Here is a 6,466-nt window from a genome sequence, read left to right as displayed (position 1 = left end):
TCCATTCTCAGCAATTGTGGCTTCCTCCATCACTCCAAAGTCTTTCTCCCACTAGATTACTTTGAGGCTAGGGATAATGGAAGGTATGATGTAAGGGAAGCCTCTTTAAGACAAGAAGGGAAAGAGAAAAAAGCCTCCCAGTTCTGGGCATTGGTTGTTAGAAATGGAAATTCATGCACTTAATTAAGGCTTATTAGGGTCAAAAGGAGATGAGCCTAAGAAGGGGGACCAAGCCCAAATCAAGGGCTCAAGTTTGAATATTTAGAATGTAGAACTAGGTCCCATAACTCATTCAAAATTGTCAAGTTGTCAATAACCAAGAGCCAGTAGCCTTGCCTGATATTCCCTTAGGATTTAGTAAGATTATCCCAACTCCAGGAGTTTAAAAAAATCAACTTTAAAAGTAAATACATATACAGGGGTTATATCTTATAATAAAAACATAAAATGTTATGAAAATGAATGAAGAAATCAGAAACTTTTGCTGTTAATACTTTAAAGTTTGAAGGCCAGTAAGATAACATATTTTGTTATCATTGGGCTGCTCTGCATATTCTTTGTTGACTTTTTTAGGATTTCAGAAGCTTTTACCGTATCTTAACATCACAGACTGGAGATCATAATTTGAAATGGCTAAGGGAATTTAATTAAGTGCAGTTAATGTTTAAAGAAGATTCAATTGGTTAAATCTGTGAGTTAGTGAAACTAAACAAATAAGTGAAACTAATTTTTCTTATTTTGTGACAAATAACCAGATTTATAAGTAAAATCAGGGTCCATAAACTTTGTGATTAACCACTATATTAAAACACAAGGCAATAAGTAAATTCCTTTTTACATGCAAAAGCCTTCTTCAGGCATGAAAACCAACCCAGTGTGGCCAACAGAAGGCAGCCAAGAATTCCTGGGTCTCCAGTGGGGACATGAAAGTGCTGAGAAACCCGATGAGCTAAGTAGAGACTTTTGTGACAATGAGGAGGCCACAGATGGGGACCCCATCACTGACACTGGAGGCCACTATGGGGACCAACCACTTGAAGAGAAGGAATCAGCATGATGCTGGCCAGGACCATGCAGGACCAACCACGCCTGGGCCCCGTGCCAAGCAGAGTTCACAGCAATCAAGAGGACAAGGACATCTCTTCATGGACTGTAGACAACACCCAGCATGGCACATGTATTAGAGAAGCAATCGCCACACCTACCCCAAGGCCAAGGTGGTGTGTGAATGCACTACCTGGCACATAGATCACCCCAGGGAGAAGCAACGAGTGCCAGAAAATCCAAACTCTTTACTGGGACTTACACCTTGAAAGGATCACCTATTTATCTAAGAGATCTCTGACCTTGAAATAGACACATTTAAGGATTGCTGTTGCTGCTGGTTTTTGTCTTGCTTGAAAGCAGGATGCAATAAGTTATGGAAGATAAAATCAACTTTGAATTCACCTCTGAATCCTGCATCAACCGTAATAGTAGTGCCCCTAGCAGATGACATCTTCTAGGCTCCAAACTCAGTTGACTCACAGTACTGCCCATTCTGCCAGACTGTCCTCATAAAATGCAAATTTCACCCTCTCTCTCATTGAAAGATTCTGCATCGATTTGAAGGTGAAGTTCAAACTCTCCAGCTTTTTGCTGTGGCTCTGGATGGGCCAGCACAAGCCTCCTTCTCCAGCCTGGAGCCCTCACTTGCTGCATACACCCGTTTCCTTCTAGCCATTCGGAGGTGCAAATAGTTCCCAAGCCTGACCTACGGGTTCACACCTTTGTGTTGTTCCCTGTGCCTGGAATTTCCAGTTCCTATCATCTATCGGACTTCAGCTCAGCATCACCCTGGCCACCCTTCTCTCATAATCGTATGCCTCTTTTGTGTAACCCATAAACACTTCAAATGCAAACTGCACCCAGGGAAACTCCTATTCTTAGCCTGAAGGCTGCTTCTTTTATTTCTCTTTTTGGAGGGTACCACCGGTAACCCAAGCTGGAAATTTAAAGGGTTTTTGACTCTTCCTTCTCCACATCTACATCCGGTGCCAAATCCAGATGATGTCACCTCTACACACCCTGCAGTCGGTCTTCTTGTGTCTTGCCCTATTTCCATGGCCGAGCTCGGGCAGCGTCCCAGCTGGTGGTTCTCTTCAGTTCACACTGCAGGCAGCATGGACCCCATGCACAGGGATTCTGATCATTTCATTGCGGGGCTTCAAATCCTTGAACAGCTAACAACACTCCATTATCAAAGATTCAAGACAAGTCCCCAGAACAGCTTGCAAAGCTCTCCGTGGTCTAGATGTCGTCCACCTTTCTTTCCAGTTTGCCCCCCAGGATCACCGGCTTGCCCTTCACACTCTAGCCCTAAATGGCCTGTAGTTTCCCCAGACACACATGCTTTTCTTCAAGACACCTGTTTTCATGTTGTTGCTGCCATTGGAAATAGCCTTGAAACCTTCAGTTAGATGCCAAATTTAAAAAGAGCAAATTAGGGCCATGGTATACTTTCTGATAAATTTGAGTGGGAACAGAAACAGAAGGAAAGAGGGTTCTTTTTACCACCAACGCCGCTTTACCCCCAGTCCATAAGATCGCTCAATCTTCTCCATGCCAACGTGAGATGAGACTTCCCTTAACTCTGTGTGCTGTTTTACACTGGCCTGGAAACCGGGTACATGAGGATGTTGGCAAAATGCAGGAGAAAGAAGGGAGAGAAAGTGTCAGATTGAGGCCAGGGACAAGGCACAACGATTTAGGGGCAACTAGATTGGCAAGCTTTGGGTTTTTTGAAAGGTAGCAAAACACCGGAATTCATTTTTATCAGGGCTAAAGTAAAGATCTAGTAAATTTATTCTTGGGGCACCTGGGTGACCCAATGGGTTGGTTGAGCATTGGACTCTTGATTTCAGCTCAGGTCATGATTTCACGGTTGTGAGATGGAGCCCTATGTCTGGCTCCGCACTGGGTATGGAACCTGCTTAAGCTTCTTCCTCTCCCTCTCCCTCTCTTCCTCCCCCGCTCACATATATGCTTTCTCAAAAAAAATATTCTTACGGTATTATTTCTAGAGCCAAGTTTCTTTTGGTTGTTAGTATTAGTCCTGCAGACACACAATAACACTTTGGTTGTAACATTGCTTTGAATATTTCTTCCCTTCTAGTTCTTTTAGAAGAATGCAGATACTCTAACACCTCCCCCCCCCCCACACACACACACACTCACACACACTGCTCCCACCACACACAGTCTGGTATGCAGACACCATTTATAATTGTCTTCCTGCATGTGTCACTCGGGGATTTATTGGTATTTTAGTTAACAGGTTGATGCTAGGCTCTTATAATATAAAAAGCACTTTGTATACACAACATGGGCACAGATCCAGAGTAATGCCTTTAAAGCCTGGGGCACTTTAAAATTTGTTTCACATCAAGCTAATCATGTCATGAATCTGCATTTTCATTATACATTACAACCATCCTTATTTTCACTAATGACATACAAGATGAGAAGAAACAGAATGCATATATTAAGACTACCATCTGATCTTCCATTTGTTAGAGTAAAACTAGACATTTTAGTAGAACCACAGATGAATTACATAATATTTATGAAGGGATCTCATAATAAAAATGAAGAAATAAAAACCAGATGAAAGTAGATAAAAGCTTAATTTTCATAATTAAAATTACATTATACTGAAATGAAATAGTACTTATACAGTGGTAACAAATTACCATGTAGAATATTGAATTACTTTGCATTACAAGTTGCTAAGATATACACAAAACTGTTACATAAAGAATATCTCAAGGTTCCCTACCTCAACAGACATAAATTAAATCAAACAGTATCTCAACTGTATTTATCCCAAAGGTTAAAGTTATGTCAGAGATAAAGTATCCGTCTTAAATTGTAAGTATATTAAATTTAATTTTATATTCACTTCACATGTATTTCAGTACACTGTATTATTTTATGCTACTTTCTTTTATTCTTTTCTTTTTAAGTTTATTTAGTTTGAGAGAGTGAAAATGAGAGTGAGAGAATGCGCAGGCGCGCGTGCACGCACGCGCGCACACACACACACACACACACACATACACACACACACAAGTGGGGAAGGGGCAGATAGATGGGGAGAGACAGAGAGAATCCAAAGCAGGCTCCACCCTGTCAGCTCAGAGCCCAATGCGAGGCTCAAACTCATGAACAGTGAGATCATGACCTGAACTGAAATCAAGAGTCGGACAACAAACTGACTGAGGCACCTCTTCTTAATTCTTTAAAATTGCAGTTTATAATGTTGAATCATCATATTGTACACCTGAAACTAATATAACATTGTATGTTAATTATACTTTAATTTAAAAAAAAACTTTACTGCATCTCTGAGAGAGCAGCTACAATTTTAAGCGTTTTCCACATTCATAATCTCTGGATCTTTAAGAGTTGCGTCCACTTTCCCAACTTCACTAAGGGACAGGCTCAAACCTCTGATGATACACTACCTGACATGGTAATTGATTCTTTCCCTGTTGCTTGATTATCAGCCAGCATATATTTGAGATTGGTGTATCTGTTCCCCATCAAAAACGATTTTAGGAATGTTTATTTACAGAGTTTAACCTCTCCACGTAGATTTCTCCTTTTCTAAGCATTGTAAGGTCCAGAATGTGGCTAACCTATCCTTCCCCAGATCCCACTGCCCATTTAGGTTGGGATTTCCCATCCTTTAGGACTTACCTCAGGTGGCCCTACCCTGGGGTGTCCTCTCTGACTGATGAAGGCCAGAAATCCCTCTGTGGGATTTCTTTTGTTCCCCCCAGTCCCTGGATCGGGAGTATTTCCTCTTGCTGTTCTGGCAGATCCTCCATCTCCTCTCCTAGAACCTCAGCTTCCTGAAAGCTGCAACTGTGTTCTGCTTTTACCTTCCCATGGTCCTCACACAGTCATATTTGCTTGGTGTTTGCTGATGAATAAGTAAATGAAAAGCTCTGTAAAAACACCAGCATCCATCTTTTACCACTAGTATTATACTTTACACAGTGCTCTTGTGTCTTAGAAAGGTGAAGGCCAATATCAGTGTTGCATACTTCTCTTAGGAAATGGCAATTCTCCTTGAGGGAGAAATGCAGCCTACTCTTGAATCCAGTGTTAGACCTTGGAGGCACACTGACTATAGTGCTTTGATCTGATAATTAATAGTCCTCAGAATGACACGCTCACTGATGCAGTAATTTCAAGTCGGTACTATACACTTCTATATCCAACTGTAGCAAATACAGATTTGTACAGATTGGATTTATTAAAATACCATGCAAAAGATCGTTCTAACTTAGCACTTGAAGAATGAAGCTAATGGCTTTCTAGATATGATATTAGCACTTAATTTCAAATATAAAAGTAAATCAAGAGTTATTTATTCATTTATTAATGAACGATGAGAAACATATTCAGGAACCTCCAGGCAGTAGGCAAGTGGTCAAGTGGATGAGGCCAGTCTTCATTATGACAGAACACTCTCCAACCGTAAAAGAATAAAGGTCAATCTCACACTAGCCAACATAGAAAACAGGAGAAATGTAGGTACAGAGGAAGACAAGAGATGAAAATAAGCAGAGAAAGCATTATACTTGTTACAATGTCTACTGACTGAATAGCAAAATCTAGAGTTTATATATATATATATACATATTTTAATTTATAAAGCACATTCCCCCATATAATCCCACCGATGTCCCACAATAATCCTGAGATTAGAAAGATCAGGTAACATAACTGGTCTACAGATGAAGAAACTGGGGCCCAGAGAAGCTGAGGACAAAGTGTCAGAAGGGAAACTTAACCCAACATTTTTACTTTTAATCCAATCTCTTCAAAATGCAGCACTATAATTTTTCCTCAATTTTCTTCCACTTAAAAAGAAATGCTTCTAAGTTGAACTGGAATTTAGAAAATTTTGAAACTCTGCTATAATTGAATAATATCTATCTGGGTTATACTTAGCTGTGCATTTTACTTCTGATTGCATAAATATTCATAGAGAAACACCTACAAGGAATATTCAAAGCACTGAGCAGTGTGGTTCTCATTAACACTAATAGAGATCAGGTGGATAAATTCCCATTTAATGCTTTGAAAATCTGTCCTCAAGTTTTCACCATTTAGGTGGCTATAAAGTATATTCCTACTTGTTTTGGCCTTACGGTAAAAAATATGCTTAACTGTATTACTTTCACACCACTCAGAAAGAAGTTTCTGTTTTTCAGTGCTGCAAACTAATTCTCTCAATTTGATCAAACTATCCAGGCATAGTTATTGTTTTTTTTACCGCCTTCTGAAATCCTGAGCCTCACAAATCTAGAAACTTCCTTGCATCTAAGATCAGCATTGTCTCCAAGACCAAGGTCAATATCTATGATGTGGCTGGAAAATTGCAATGTTTTCAGGAACCACTATGTGTAAAATG

The sequence above is a fragment of the Crocuta crocuta genome, unplaced genomic scaffold (assembly GCF_008692635.1).
Source record: "Crocuta crocuta isolate KB4526 unplaced genomic scaffold, BGI_CrCroc_1.0 scaffold141, whole genome shotgun sequence".
Classification (NCBI taxonomy): domain Eukaryota; kingdom Metazoa; phylum Chordata; class Mammalia; order Carnivora; family Hyaenidae; genus Crocuta; species Crocuta crocuta.
Note: the sequence above shows the minus strand (reverse complement) of the source record.